Below are 14690 nucleotides of genomic sequence, written 5' to 3'. Positions count from 1 at the left end.
CTCAGAGGTGGAGACACACCCAAGGTCATGCTCACATCCAATAATTGATCAATATAGGAGTATAAAGGCCAGGCCACCTCAACCCTACTTGGCACAATGCTAGAGGGTCAATCTAACTGCAGAGACTGCTCAACTCTGCTTCCTGCTGCTCCCACCCTCAGAGCCATCCCATGGACTCTTCTTAATAAACATTATAACCTTCAAACCTCTTTCCTGAGTCTGCATCCCAGACAGCTCAACCTACTTTAATGTGGAAGCAGGGATTCCCAAGAATGAAAGCACATTGACTCAATATCCTAAGATTATTATCCCTACTAAGCAACTATAAAGAATTTACAAATCCCAGTTTCTCCAGAATAAGCCATAGCGGGTCTTCATAAGAGCAATTGTAACGGGGAAGAGCAAAATCCAACTCCATGTTGAATCTGTTTCTTTTACTTTAACCTTTGCTTTTCATTGCTTTTGTTATTGTAATCATTAAAAGGATGCTGTCTATAGCTGTAAGCATACATAATGGCCTGCCTCACAGAACACTGACCCTCTGCCCGAATGTTAAACTAAAGTGCCTTTGTTCAGCTCACAAGGAGGCATTCTGCCCACCTGTGAACAGCTGCAGAAAAGAAGAAATTAACACACCCCATCCCTTGATGCTGGCCAAGCCAGGAGATATTTTGCAAGACTAATGGCCTTTTTTACTTTACTTCCTCACCTCCTCCACCTCTCTGTTCTGTAAAAGAAACTGGCATCCAGACCCCAATAAGATGGTACTCTGGGACCCTAGTCCACCGTCTTCTTGGACACCCAGCTTTCCAAATAAAGTCACTATTCCTTGCCTCAACACTTCCTCTCCCAATTTATTGGCCTGTCATGCGGTGAGCAGAGCGAGCTTGGACTTGGTAGCACAATGATAATTTTTAATAAATGATTATCTCTATTTCCTCAGAGAAAATTCTCTTCCAGTTTGGGTTGTCTTCTTTGTGCCCAGCAAGCCTCTTGCATTGAGATCTCTCTTTCTTGCTTCAAGGACCTCATTAAGGCAGTTCTAGTCAACCACTCAATCTTTATCAACTTATTTCTAAGGAAATATTTATTGCTCGGCAGTATCTGCCAAAAGCTTGCTGTCTCCTTAGGGAAGTGTTGGCCCCAGACTGCAGCTCTGGGTCTCACTAATTTCTGTTCTTCTTTTACCAGCTGCATTTGTTTTTCCTGCTGTGATTGGAGTTCTGTTTGCTGTGGAAATAAGAGGGGTGTTTGAATTCCTTTCAGGGGGAAAGAAATACTTCCTCCTTGGTGTCTAGGCTGAAGACACACCTCCCCACTGTAGAACATCAGGGCATGTTCTGTGTGACACTGTGAGTCAACCCCCTGGCAGAAGCAGCTCAGGGGTAATTTTTCAGGCATGATTCACACAAATTATTGAAATATACTAGTGTTAATAAATATGTTTTAGAATAAAATTCAATATCCACTCATGATAGAAACTCTCAACAAACTGGGTATAGATGGAATGTTTCCTATTATAATAAAGGGCATATATATGGCAAGCCCACAGCTAACATCATACTTAATGGCAAAAAGCTGAAACTTTTTTCTCTAAGATCAGGAACAAGACAAGGATATCAACTCTCACCACTTTTATTTAATGAAGTATTGGCAGTCCTAGTCAGAGAAACTAGGCAAGAAAAAGAAATAAAAGTGATCCACATCAGAAAGAAAGAAGTAAAGCTCTCTCTATTTGCAGATGACATGATGTTATATATAGAAAATCCTAAAGAGTCCACCCAAAAGCTGTTAGAACTAACAACAAATTCAGTAAAGTTGCAGGATACAAAATCAGTATACAAATACTGGTAGTGTTTCTATACACTAATAACCAACTATCAGAAAGAGAAATTAAGAAAGCAATCCCACTTACAGTTGCATCAAAAAGAACAAAATATGTAGGAATAACTTTAACCAAGGTGGTGAAAGACCTGCACATTGGACATTATAAGACATTGATGAAAACATTGAGGATGGCATAAATAAATGGAAAGATATTCCATTCTCATAGATTGGAAGGATTAACATTGTTAAAATGTCCATACTGCCCAAAGCAATTTATAGATTCAATGCAATTCTTTTAAGATTCCAATGGCATTTTTCTCACAAATAGAATGAGCAAGTCAAAACTTTGTATGGAACCATGGAAGACCCTAAATAGCCAAGGCAAACTTGAGAAAGAACAAAGCTGGAAGTATCACACTCCCTGGTTTCAAATCATATTACTAAGCTACAGTAATCAAAACAGTATTGTATTGGCATAAAAACAGACACATAGATCATTCAAACAAAAGAGAGAGCCCACAAATAAACCCGTACATATATTATCAATTAATTTATGACAAAGAATCCAATAATACACAATGGGGGAAAGGAATATACAGTCTCTTCAATAAATGGTGTTGGGAAAACTGGACAGCCACAGGTGAAAGAATGAAACTGGACCCCTATCTTATACCATAAACAAAAATTAACTCAAAATGGAAATCAAAATGGATAAAGACTTGAACAAGTTTATGTTCAAACTTCTAGAAACAGTAAAGCTTCTAGAAGAAAACATAGGCAGTAAGCACCTTGATGATTTTTTGGATTTGACACCAAAAGCAAAGTCAACAAAAGCAAAAATAAACAAGTGGGATTACATCAAACTAAAAACTGCACAGCAAAGGAAATCATCAATAAAGTGAAAAGGCAGCTTATGGAATGGGAGAATATATTTTTAAATCATATATCTGAAGAGTTAATATCCACAATATATAAAAAACTCATACAACCAAATACCAAACAAATAACCTGATGCAAAAATGAGCAGAGGATCTGAATAGACATTTTTCCAAAGAAGACATACAAATGGACAACAGGAAAAGGTGTGCAACATCACTAATCATCAGGGAAATGCAAATCAAAACCACTATGAGATATCATCTCACACCTGTTACAATAGGTATTATCAAAAAGGCAAGAAATAACAAGTTTTGGTGACGATGTGGAGATAAGGCAACCCTGTTCACTGTGGATGGGAATGTAAACTGGGGCAGCCACTATGGAAAACAGTATGGAGGTTCCTCAGAAATTAAAAATAGTACTACCATATGATCTAGCCATTCCACTTCTGGGTATTTATCTGAAAGAAATGAAAACACTAAATGAAAAACATACCTGTACCCCCTGCTCATTGCAGCATTATTTACAACAGCCAAGACTTGTAAGCAACTTAAGTGCACATAGATAGATGAATGGATAATGAAATTGTCAGATATATATCAGGATATTGTTCAGCCATAAAATACATAAGAAAACCCTGCCATTTGCCACAATATGGATGAAACTTGAGGGTAATATGCTAAGTGAAATAAGTCAGCAGAGAAAGACAAATACTGTACAATCTCAATTATATAAGGGATCTGAAAAAAAAACAAACCCTCATAGGTACAGAAACCAGATTGGTTATTACCAGAGGCAGGGGGTGGTAGTTAGTGAAATATGTGAAGGTAGTTAAAAGGTACAAACGTCCAACTGTAAAATAAATAAGTTTTGGGGATGTAATATACAACATGGTGACTATAGTTAATAATACTGTAGTGTATATTTGAAAGTTGCTAAGAGAGTAGATTTTTTTATATATAAATTTATTTATTTTATTTATTTATTTTTGGCTATGTTGGGTCTTTGTTGCTGTGCACAGGCTTTCTCTAGTTGCAGCGAGCGGGGGCTACTCTTCGTTGTGGTGTGGGGGCTTCTCATTGTGGTGCCTTCTCTTGTTGCAGAGCACGGCTCTAGGTGCGTGGGCTTCAGTAGTTGTGGCACGCAGACTCAGTAGTTGTGGCTCGTGGGCTCTAGAGCACAGGGTCAGTAGTTGTGGCACATGGGCTTAGTTGCTCCACAGCATGTGGGATCTTCCCAGACTAGGGCTCGAACCCGTGTCCCCTGCATTGGCAGGCAGATTCTTAGACACTTCACCACCAGGGAATTCCAAGAGAGTAGATCTTAAAAGTTCTCATTGCAGGAAAAAATATTTGTAGCTACATGTGGTGATGGATGTTAACTAGATTTGTGGTGATCATTTCACAACATATACAAATATCAAATTATTAAGTTGTACAAGTGAAACTAATATAATGTTATATGTCACATATTTCAATTTAAAAAAAAAATTTATAGTCCAGTGGGACTTGTGAATGCAAGCCCCGTTAGCTATCAGAGCTAGGTGATTTGCAGGCCTGTCCCTCAGGTGGAAGCCATAGTAGGTGGGGTGCTAGATGTGTGGACAAGCTCCTTCCAGGGAGATACTGATGGCTTGGTTTTATTGTTGGAATGAGCCAGAGGGAGAAGATGGGAAAGTGTTCACTGGTTCTTCCAGGCTCCAGGGGAGGATTGCAGTCAGCACCTGGATGTATGCTCATTAGAAAACTGGATCCTTAGGCAGCAGGTTGTAAAGTATGCGGTCAAACTCCTTTCAGGGAAAGGCTGGGAGATGGGTGTTTCTGTCTGCTCCCTCTGTGCTGAGTCCCGGGGAAATTGCTGCATTAAGTGCTCATGCTCGCTTTAAGAACAGCTTCTTTGTTTTCTATAGTCAAGTTCATGAACATAAGCACCATTGTCTTTCAGAGCTTGGTTTTTGGGGTGTCCACCCTGCAAGTGGGAACCTTAAAAGTTGGGGTGCTAGATGTTCAGTCCAAACCACTCTGAAAATGAATCTGGCCTCTGTACTGTGACACTGAATTAAACCTCAGAGACAGAGTTTTGGTTGAAGTAGAAAAAAAAATAGCTTTATTGCTTTGCCAGGCAAAGGGGGCCAGAGCGGGCTAATGCCCTCAAAACTGTGTGTTCCCCCTTGGAGAGGGTAGTGAGAAGTTTTATAGTAATGGGTCAAGAGAGCGTGATCAGTTCATGGACATTCTTCTGGCTGGTTGGTTGTGAGGTAAGTAGGAATCAGCATCATCAACCTTCTGGTTCCAACAAGTCTGGGGTCTCTGTGCTTGTGGGCAGCATACCATTAACTTCTCCCACCTTGTGGGGATTTCAGTATCTGCAAAACAGCTCTAAGATACTGTTAAGTATGTCCCTTGGTGGGGAGCCAAGACCCTGCCCCAAGGCTGCACTATTGTTTCTTTTTTTTCTTTTTTCCTTGCAGTACGCGGGCCTTCCACTGCCGTGGCCTCTCCTATCGCGGAGCACAGGCTCCGGACGCACAGGCTCAGTGGCCATGGCCCAGCCGCTCCGCAGCATGTAGGATCCTCCCGGACTGGGGCACGAGCCCGTGTCCCCCACATAGGCAGGCGGACTCCCAACCACTGCGCCACCAGGGAAGCCCTATTGTTTCTTTTGACTGTTCCTCCCTTGTCTCTGGATCCCCTCCTTTCCCTACCTACCTTCTCGGTTTCACAACTCCATTCTTGTGGGCCACTGAGAGGAGGTTTCTTTCTTCATTGGACAGTGGCTCATTCAGCTCTGCCATGGCCATGTTGTCATAGCGCTCTGCCAGCCTGGCTTTCTGCACTAGTTGCTCGTGGTCCACCATTTTCATGGGCTGGGTTGGGCCGGGCCAGAAGACCCGGGCAGACTAAAGGGCTCGGAGGGCAGCTGCAGTGCAGCTGGAGTCCCTGTGCCAGTGGGCCCAACCCATGAAGCAAGTGGCTGAGGGGATGGTGGCAGCATAGAGGCCCAAACTAATTTTTTTATGAGAGAAAAAAAGAAGACTAAATGGCAAAGTTTGTTCCCTTACATGTTATTTGCACATTATTTTCCAATTTCTGGGCCTCCTTCATCTTTCTGATCTCTAAGGAAACTATATATTATTTATAGAAATATGAAGTTATAAAATAAAAAATTAAAATAAATAATTAGATATGACTCTTTCTTTCTAAAAATGAAGCTCACTAATATCCTCATGATAAGGGGTTGGAATCACCCTACTTAACCATTTACATCAAAACTAATTTAAAAAATACCAGCAATAGAAATATATCATATAATATTAATAATGGTTTCAGATAGAATCTTATAATATAAAAACTGGTTTAACACTCTAATTTTACAGATAATGAAACCAAGACTTAGAGAATAGTGTTCCAAACAGTTCCATGAGTGGCAAAGCCCAGGCTAGAACCTAGAACCTAGAACCTAGAACCTTTCATCTCCATCTCTCACTTTCCATTGTACCACACTCTTTGTTACATTTTTATAGATGTGGTATGAACATGGGTAAAAGCAAGAGGTATTTCATTTTCATAATGGAAGAATGACAATTCTCCTTTGCTTTCTCTGTTGGTGAGCTTCCTAATTTTGACTTCTGATCTGTATGCTGAATGGCATTTCCTTTCCTCTTCGCTGGAATTCAAAGGGCTAAAATTAGCAAGTGAAAACTTGAAGCAACATCCACTTATTCTCAATGAGATTACAGTCAAGATGCTTGTTGCATTGATTAAAAGATGTAACTCTAAGAGGAAAGAGCAAAAATAAGTCCAAAAGTTCTAGAGTGGAAAACTGAGAGACTCCAGAACAAGATGATACTTGTGCCATAAACCCCATCTGCAGCACAGTGCCATACAATCTGGAGAGAACCCCTAACTCCCAGTTTCTCCCTGAAGAGTTGATACTCTTGTATCAACTGTGGGCCTCCTGGGCACAAAAGTCTTTCTGTGTCCCCTATTTCTTTGATTACAAGAAATAGGCTTCATTCAGCCCTCCATGACCTACACTGAGTTCCAATGGGCAGGTTCAAACAAGTTGCTAATTAGGGAAGGGAGGGGGATCCAGAGACAAGGGAGGAACAGTCAAAAGAAACAGTAGTGCAGTCTTGGGGCAGGGTCTTGGCTCTGCATCAAGGGACACACATCACAATATCTTAGAGCTGTTTTGCAGATACTGAAACCCCCACCAGGTGGGAGAAGTTAATGGTATGCTGCCCACAAGCACAGAGATCCCAAACTGGTTGGAACCAGAAGGTTGATGATGCTGATTCCTACTTACCTCACAACCAACCAGTCAGAAGAATGTCCAAGAGATGATCACGCCCTCTTTAAACCATGATTATAAAACTCCTCACTATGTCCTTCAGGCCAGGACACACAGTTTTGAGGGCATTAGCCCACTGTGGCCCCCTTTGGCAAAGTAATAAAGATATTCTTCTCTACTTCACTCAAAACTCGGTCTCCAAGATTTAATTTGGTGTCGGGGTACAAAGACCAGATTCTGCTTCAGTTGAGGCACACCATTCTTCCTGGACGGTCATTATTAGCACTAAGCAGAAGACGTCTGTAAATGGTAATGAGAAAAAGATAGAGATTGTCCATGCTTACCGGGAAAAAAAGGAGGAGTTGGAGGTGGTATGTCAGGATGTGCTGAGCCTGCTGGATAACTACCTGATCAAGAATTTCAGTGAGACCTAGTGTGAGAGCAAAGTGTTTTACCTGAAGATGAAAGGGGACTATTACTGCTACCTGGCCGAATTCACCACTGGAGAGAATAGGGCGACCATTGTGGAGTCATCTGAGAAAGCCTATAGCAATGCCCATGAGATCAGCAAGGAGAACATGCAGCCCACTCACCCCATTAAATTAGGCTTGGCCCTTAACTACTCCATTTTCTACTATGAAATCCAGAGTGCCCCAGAGCAAGCCTGCCACTTGGCCAAGACTTCTCTCGATAACACCATCACCGAGCTCTAGACGCTCTCAACAGGACTCCTACGGGGACTCCACACTCATCATGCAGCCCCTCTGCAACCTCCTGCTCTAGACAAGTGATCAGCAAGACCATGACGGGGGAGAAGCAACAATTAAGGCCCCCAGGTGGACTGTCAGGGCACGCTGATGTTACTACTGCAGTCTTTATTTTTTACCATGAGTTGAGTGTTGGGTGGGGGAGGGTAAGGGAGGGATGACCTTCCTAGGGAAAAACCCATGACCTGTGCTGTCTTTGATCGCCTCTTTGACATTTTTGCTAAAATTCCACTAGTGGAAAGTCAGGCTAGCTGTGCTTGTATTGGAATAGCAGCCTCACATTAGCATATGGGCTTGTTACGTAGCTTAATGCAAGTGGAGCTGTCTTTAACTTATTGCTAGAGAACAGGGTTTTAAGATGAAAAGAATACTTAAATGGAATGGCCCTTATTCAATAAGTCTTGTGGTTCCAGTAAGGATTTTGGGTACTTTCTATCTCATCTGTTTTAGCTGTGCATTTTTTTTAGGGTATACTCTACCACAGGGGTCCACAGCATTTTTGATACCAGAGACTGGTTTTGTGGAAGACAATTTTTCCACTGATGGGGGGTAGGGAAGGATGATGGTTCAGGTGGTAATGTGAGCAATGGGGAGCGGCAGATGAAGCTTTGCTCACTTACCTGTCACTCACCCCCTGCTGGGCGGCCTGGTTCCTAACAGGACCGGTACCAGTCCACAGACCAGGGCCTGGGAACCCCTGCTCTACCAGACATGGAATAGTTTAAAACCCAAGCTGATAGACCTTGAACATGATGTATATTTATCCTTGTGGTTTAGGCCTTGCCAGTTTTCACAAGTTTCTACTCAGTTGACAATATTGACACTGAATTGCCATTTATAGTATTTCTACATTATAGCCATATGTAACATCAAGCCACTGATTGTGTATTTTTCTTTATTTTGGCTTTTACATCCTCCTTATTCAGCCTTATCCAGGTTGGTTTTACTGTTACCTGTCTCCTAGGCCAGAAGACTTGCCTGAGGAGAATCAAAGCTACTTTTTAAAGGTTTTGGTTAATAGGTGCTTGGCAGATGGCTGTGGAATTTTTGTGCTTCTTTCTTCTTAACTTAAATCCACCACAAAAATTGTTAATCACTTTAATAGAAACATTAAACACCACAAAAATAGAGAAAATTCAGGTCTGTATCTCATTTCTTGTGTTGATATTTCCACGGAAATCCTGATTTTTAAGCTGCCACAGCTCCTTCCTCTGGGATTACACTGCTGTTTCAATCCTCACTTGAGTCTTCCCCACTGTACCTTATGCTGACGGAACTGACTAGGGTGGATTGAAAAGCTATTGGATTGTAGAAGTTGGCGGTCATTTTGAGAGAGTTCATGGTGCAGTGTGTGAAAATTCAGGTGCTAGGAGCTTACTGGTAGAAAAATCCTATAGGAAGAGTTCATAAACATTCTGTCCAATTTCAGAGCCTTGTAAGTGTGTCAGTTTTTCCTCCCTGAAAACACTCCTTCCCCAAATAATTGTTGTAGGAAAATAAACTAAAATCATTATCAGATAATAAATACTTAACTCCTATTTGACCAAAACTTTTACTATGTACTTTTTTTCTTCTTAATGAAAGCGTAGAAGCTGGAGACTGATTTCTCTTATGCCATCTGTGCATGTTTTAGAATTGTAGGAAACCACAATGCTATTTCCACAAGTTTGTTTCAGTGAGCCTTAGGTCCTTCCTTCTCATTTTGGATAAGTCTTTCTAAACACATGACCTATTGCATATGCGTTCAGCCTTTTTTATTAAGATCAGTAACAGCGTGAACTCCCGAGATAGGGAGCGACACCAGATTCGTTTGTCTCTGTTTTATTTAGGCAAGGAAAGGAATGAGTAATGATTGAGGAAAACCTGACAGCTGTTTTTGCTAAAACCAAAATGGAGCTTCCAATTGTGAAATGCACACGCTGACCAGGATCCAGGTGACAGTGAAATAGAAGAGTGTGACGATGTTCTGTCACATGGCACAGTTTACCCAGCATGACTTTCCTTAGAAGGTCCTGTGCATATGCTAGAAAGTCCCAACCAACCAAACCTACCAGAAGAACTAGCAGAAGAGAGTTTTACAGCTTCTGTGCCCTAACAGGAGTCTTAAGTCAATACCACAGATGGGAACAGATTTGGGGGGTAGGTGGGGCTTTCCTTAATTTATCTTCATGTCCAGTGAGCAATGTTGTGTCCTTCCTTGTAGCATTTGGAAATGATTTACTTGAATTACAAAACCCATTTTTCTTTTAAATTTCAGCTTCAGCTGTGGTTGCTTTTTAGAATAATGCAAGGTAAAACCATATCTGAGGGACTTCCCTGGTGGCGCAGTGGTTGAGAGTCCGCCTGCCGATGCAGGGGACACGGGTTCGTGCCCCGGTCTGGGAAGATCGCACATGCCGCGGAGCGGCTGGGCCCGTGAGCCATGGCTGCTGAGCCTGCGCGTCCAGAGCCTGTGCTCCGCAATGGGAGAGGCCACAACAGTGAGAGGTCTGCATACCGCAAAAAAAAAAAAAAAAAAAAAAATCTGAGGGCTAAAAATGAAGAGGGAATGGGAGGAGACGATATTTAAACAGTTTGAATGGTTTCTTTTCTTTTCTTTATTTTTAAAGAAATGCGCTTGTCTATGATGATGTCTCTCCGGTGAAAGGATTACTCCTCCATTACTCTCTTGATCCAATATTGTGCATGTTGTATGTCTATACAGTGGCTTGAAATTTATTAACTTATACTGTACATGTTTTGTATTCCTATGACAAAAAAATTGTCTTCAAAATTTTTAAAGTTTTCTTTATTTAATTTTTCCTCTTGAGGGTAAAGTTTGCTCTTCCAAATAGTGATTGTAACAAATTGATCTATTTTGGAAGTTGCTACAGTGACATACAGTTATATATTTTGTTTTTAAAGGGGAGAGGGAGTAAAAGAAACACCAGTGTTAGCTTAATCTTAATGTCTGGTGTTTGTCATGGTGAAATTATAACTATTACAGTGCAGGAGAACAATGAATATGTTCTCTGAGGCTTTGTGCTTTTTGTCAAGTTATGCAGTGAACTATTTCTAAGGTCTATTCAGTGATTATTTTTCTAAATCCATGTTTCTCTAAGAAATTATTTCACACATGAACCATTCTTAGCAGTTTTCCTCAGTGGTGGAATATCATGAATGTGAGTCATTATGTAACTGCCCTACATTGAGCAAATAAACTTACAGATCTGAAAAAAAGAAATTTTTAATTAATAAATAAATTTGGTTCTATGGTACTTTGAATTATGTTTTGTTGAATTTATCTGTAAGTGTTAAATTCTTCTATTATCTTGGATAACAAAGATGAAGGGGATAAATTCATGGGATTGGGAAGGGCAGCTCTTATTTACAGTTGTATCTTTAGCTCCAAGCGTAGTACCTGGGATACATTAGATGGGCATTAACTATTTGCAAAATGAAAAAATAAGTAAACTTCAGAGATGCTGGGAAGGGGATTTAATGAAAGAACAAATTCCAGATGATGACATTGGATGTTGTGATGTCTGATTATAGATCTTTAAATATAAAGGTCAAAGAAGGCTTTGAAGATAGCATAATCACCCTGTAGAATCCAAACTGCACAGAAATCAAATGAAAACATCTTTAATTAGTATCAGAAATTATCCTCAAGTATTACACAATTAAAATGGATGAGAGGTTTTTTTTTCATGCAATTTAATCTACCCAGTGAGACTGGTGCACGTCTATGTGGTTTGCCCAACCCATCACTGAGGGTATATAAAAGTCCCAAGGAAGCTGGTGATAGTCATACTTAGGAAACTTGCCCTTGATATACAAACTACTCTACAGTTCCTAACACCATGAGTTACTATGGCAACTACTACAGAGGTCTGGGCTAGGGATATGGCTATGGCTGTGACTAGAGAAGTGGCAGCTTCTGCAGACTGAGCTATGGCTGAGGCCATGGAGGCTACAGATACAGCTGTTGCCACCCATCAGGCTAAGGAAGATATGGATTATCTAGCGTCTACTGCAAGAGTGAACTCATTCTTCTAACCACAGGAATCATCATATCATCCTGATTTAGTTCTACATTCATGTGCTTTTGTCCCCATACATCAGTGTGTAGCTGCTTTCTTGATAAAACCAGTAGAGGATGACATGTGAGCTCTTCAAAATCAGGACTCATTTCCGGCAGCAAACACCAGAAGCAGGAACAGCAGCAAAGGGAATGACCTGGAATCTCACCTTTCAAGCTGTTCAGCCCTCTCTTTCCTTTTAATATACCAAGATGTTACGAACTCCCATATTTCAATAAACTAATTTCAATAGCAGAGCAAACATATAGTTTCGTTTCCATTCATTTATTTTACAGAACTAGATCTAGGTTCTCTGGGGACAGGTGACTACGATTGCTTATTCATCATTGTATGCTCTGTGCTCATGACAATACCTAGTATATATAAGGCAGTCAAATATTGTTTGCAGATTAAGAAACTTGTTCATGGTTTTCTATAATATAGAGCTTTTTTTTTTTTTTTTTTTGCGGTACGCGGGCCTCTCACTGTTGTGGCCTCTCCCGTTGCAGAGCACAGGCTCCAGATGCGCAGGCTCGGCGGCCATGGCTCACGGGCCCAGCCGCTTCGCGGCATGTGGTATCTTCCTGGACCGGGGCCCGAACTCGTGTCCCCTGCATCGGCAGGCGGACTCTCAACTACTGCACCACTAGGGAAGCCCTAGAGCCATTTTTAATTTTCCCAATAATTATCTGGAACCTCATCCTAATTTTGGAATCATGACGTCTGTTCACTGACTCTATTTCTTCCCCCCCACACCCACACATTACCGTTGAACATCTCTCCCCCAGGTATAATTTCTGTTTGTCCCAGGAGCTTAAAAATACCTCAACAGTTCCATAGTTGAGTAGCACTCTATATGTTCCCCTTACGGAGTCAGGCAGAATACCTTGCAATTTGTCAAAAAGTATAAGTTAAAAATTGTTTGCTGTCAAAGCAAGACATAGGGTAGGAAAAGATATTTGCAAAATATATCACTGACAAACTTGTGCTCCTGGGCACCACTGGAAACAACCCAAATGTTTGTCAACAGTAAAATAGAAAAATAAATTGTCGTATATTCTTACAAAAGAATACTACATGGCAATGACAATCACCAATCTAGAGTAACATCTAGAGCTTGCTGCATGTTCTGGAGCTACAAGCAACGATCTGGATAAATCTCACAACCACAGTGTTAAGTGAGGGAACCCAGGCATAATAGGATAGAATATGAGCCTATTTATTTACATTCCTAGATAGAAAAACCTAGAACACAGGGTTAGCAGTCAGAATAGTGGTTACCTTTGAGGAAGTGGTATCTGGGAGAGGACCTGAGTGGGGTCTTCTAAGGTGCTGGAAATATTGCATTTTTTTAACCCATGGGTTTTTCAAATGCTCTCATTGTGATAAATCATTGAGCTGACATAGTTTTGTGTATTTTTCTGCATGTCTGTTATATTCCAATTGAAAATAGTTAAAAATTGATAACACTGTACGATTTAAAACGAGTCAGCTAAGAACAGACAGTTCAAATTATTTACCAGACTCTTTTTTGAGTACCTACTCTGTATCCTTACAGGCTAGGATATATGGGAGTTTCAAATGACATTGCTTTTAGTGTTAAGACACTCAAAATCTAGCCATCTCTAGTAGAGGCATATGTGGGAGAGGGAGGCATGAGAAGGAGGTGATGAGTTCCTGCTCTAAAATCTAGGAGAGAATTAGGGAAGTTTTTCCTCATTACCTATGCTCCAACTTTAGGGTATCGACACATGTTTGGTATCTTTACTTTAATCACAGAACTAATCATACATGAAGGAATAAGACAAAAATTTAAACAGTAACTACAGAGAAAATGAAGTGAAGCACCTGAATTAAACCTTCTTGCCTATTGGTTTCTCTTTTTAGTTTGTATTGCAAGTACATTCTGCTCGATGAATACTGATTTTATTTGCATGCATTAATGTTCTGCTGGTGATATAAGTAGGGGATGGGTATTATTAGCTGAGAAAAAAATGTACAAAAAAATTCTACAGGGAATTCCCTGGAGGTCCAGTGGTTAGGATTCCACGCTTCCACTGCAGAGGACCTGGGTTCCATCCCTAGTCAGGGAATTAGGATACTACAAGTCACATGGCATGGGCAAAAAAAAAAAAAAAGTAAAAAATTCTAGAAAGAACATTAATAGAACTTCAATGGGAATTTTGATGCCTAAAAGTTGTTCTAGAATGATTTTTAAAATTATATAGTAGGCTAAATTATCCTTGATATTGTCTGAGAAAAGCTGTTATACTGTTGTGGAAGATACAACTATATTGAAGAAAATGGTGTCCGCCATTCTTTGAATTAACTTTAAGAGTAATTTATTCACTCTATTAAAGAGGTTTGGAAAAGTAAAGCTATAAAGTTAATGTTCTTTGTGTTACTGAAAGCTATTTTAGTTAGGTATTAGTAATTTTCAAATAAAGCCTTTAGTGTTTCCATAGTGTGCCTGACGGATTTGGAATAGCAGTTCAGAGCTTTAACAAACTTGATGTGGATATCAAGCCTTCCGCATCCTATTGAATATGTCTGAAAAATGTATATGGAAAAACAATGACTTGGTAACCAAGAGTTATTCATGGGGACTGTTCAACATGAAGGTCACCACAAATCTTGCCAGGCAGTTTCTTTTTTTTCTTTTTTTCTTTTTTTTTTTTAACATCTTTATTGGAGTATAATTGCTTTACAATGGTGTGTTAGTTTCTGCTTTATAACAAAGTGAATCAGTTCTACATATACATATGTTCCCATATCTCTTCCCTCTTGCATCTCCCTCCCTCCAACCCTCCCTATCCCACCCCTCTAGGTGGTCACAAAGCACCGAGCTGATCTCCCTGTGATA

General features: G+C 40.4%; 1 pseudogene across 1 annotated transcript; it reads left to right on the top strand.

The window, feature by feature from the left end:
• The first annotated feature begins 6242 nt into the window (after positions 1-6242).
• On the top strand, positions 6243-7857 carry LOC309962565 (14-3-3 protein gamma-like; annotated as a pseudogene). The gene is made up of 2 exons: positions 6243-6259; positions 7229-7857. The product of its transcript is annotated as a 14-3-3 protein gamma-like (transcript).
• Positions 7858-14690: the final 6833 nt, after the last annotated feature.

Source organism: Leucopleurus acutus (genome assembly GCF_964270905.1).
Source record: "Leucopleurus acutus genome assembly, chromosome: 5".
Taxonomy (NCBI): Eukaryota; Metazoa; Chordata; class Mammalia; order Artiodactyla; family Delphinidae; genus Leucopleurus; species Leucopleurus acutus.
This window is presented reverse-complemented; position numbering and strand designations above follow the sequence as displayed.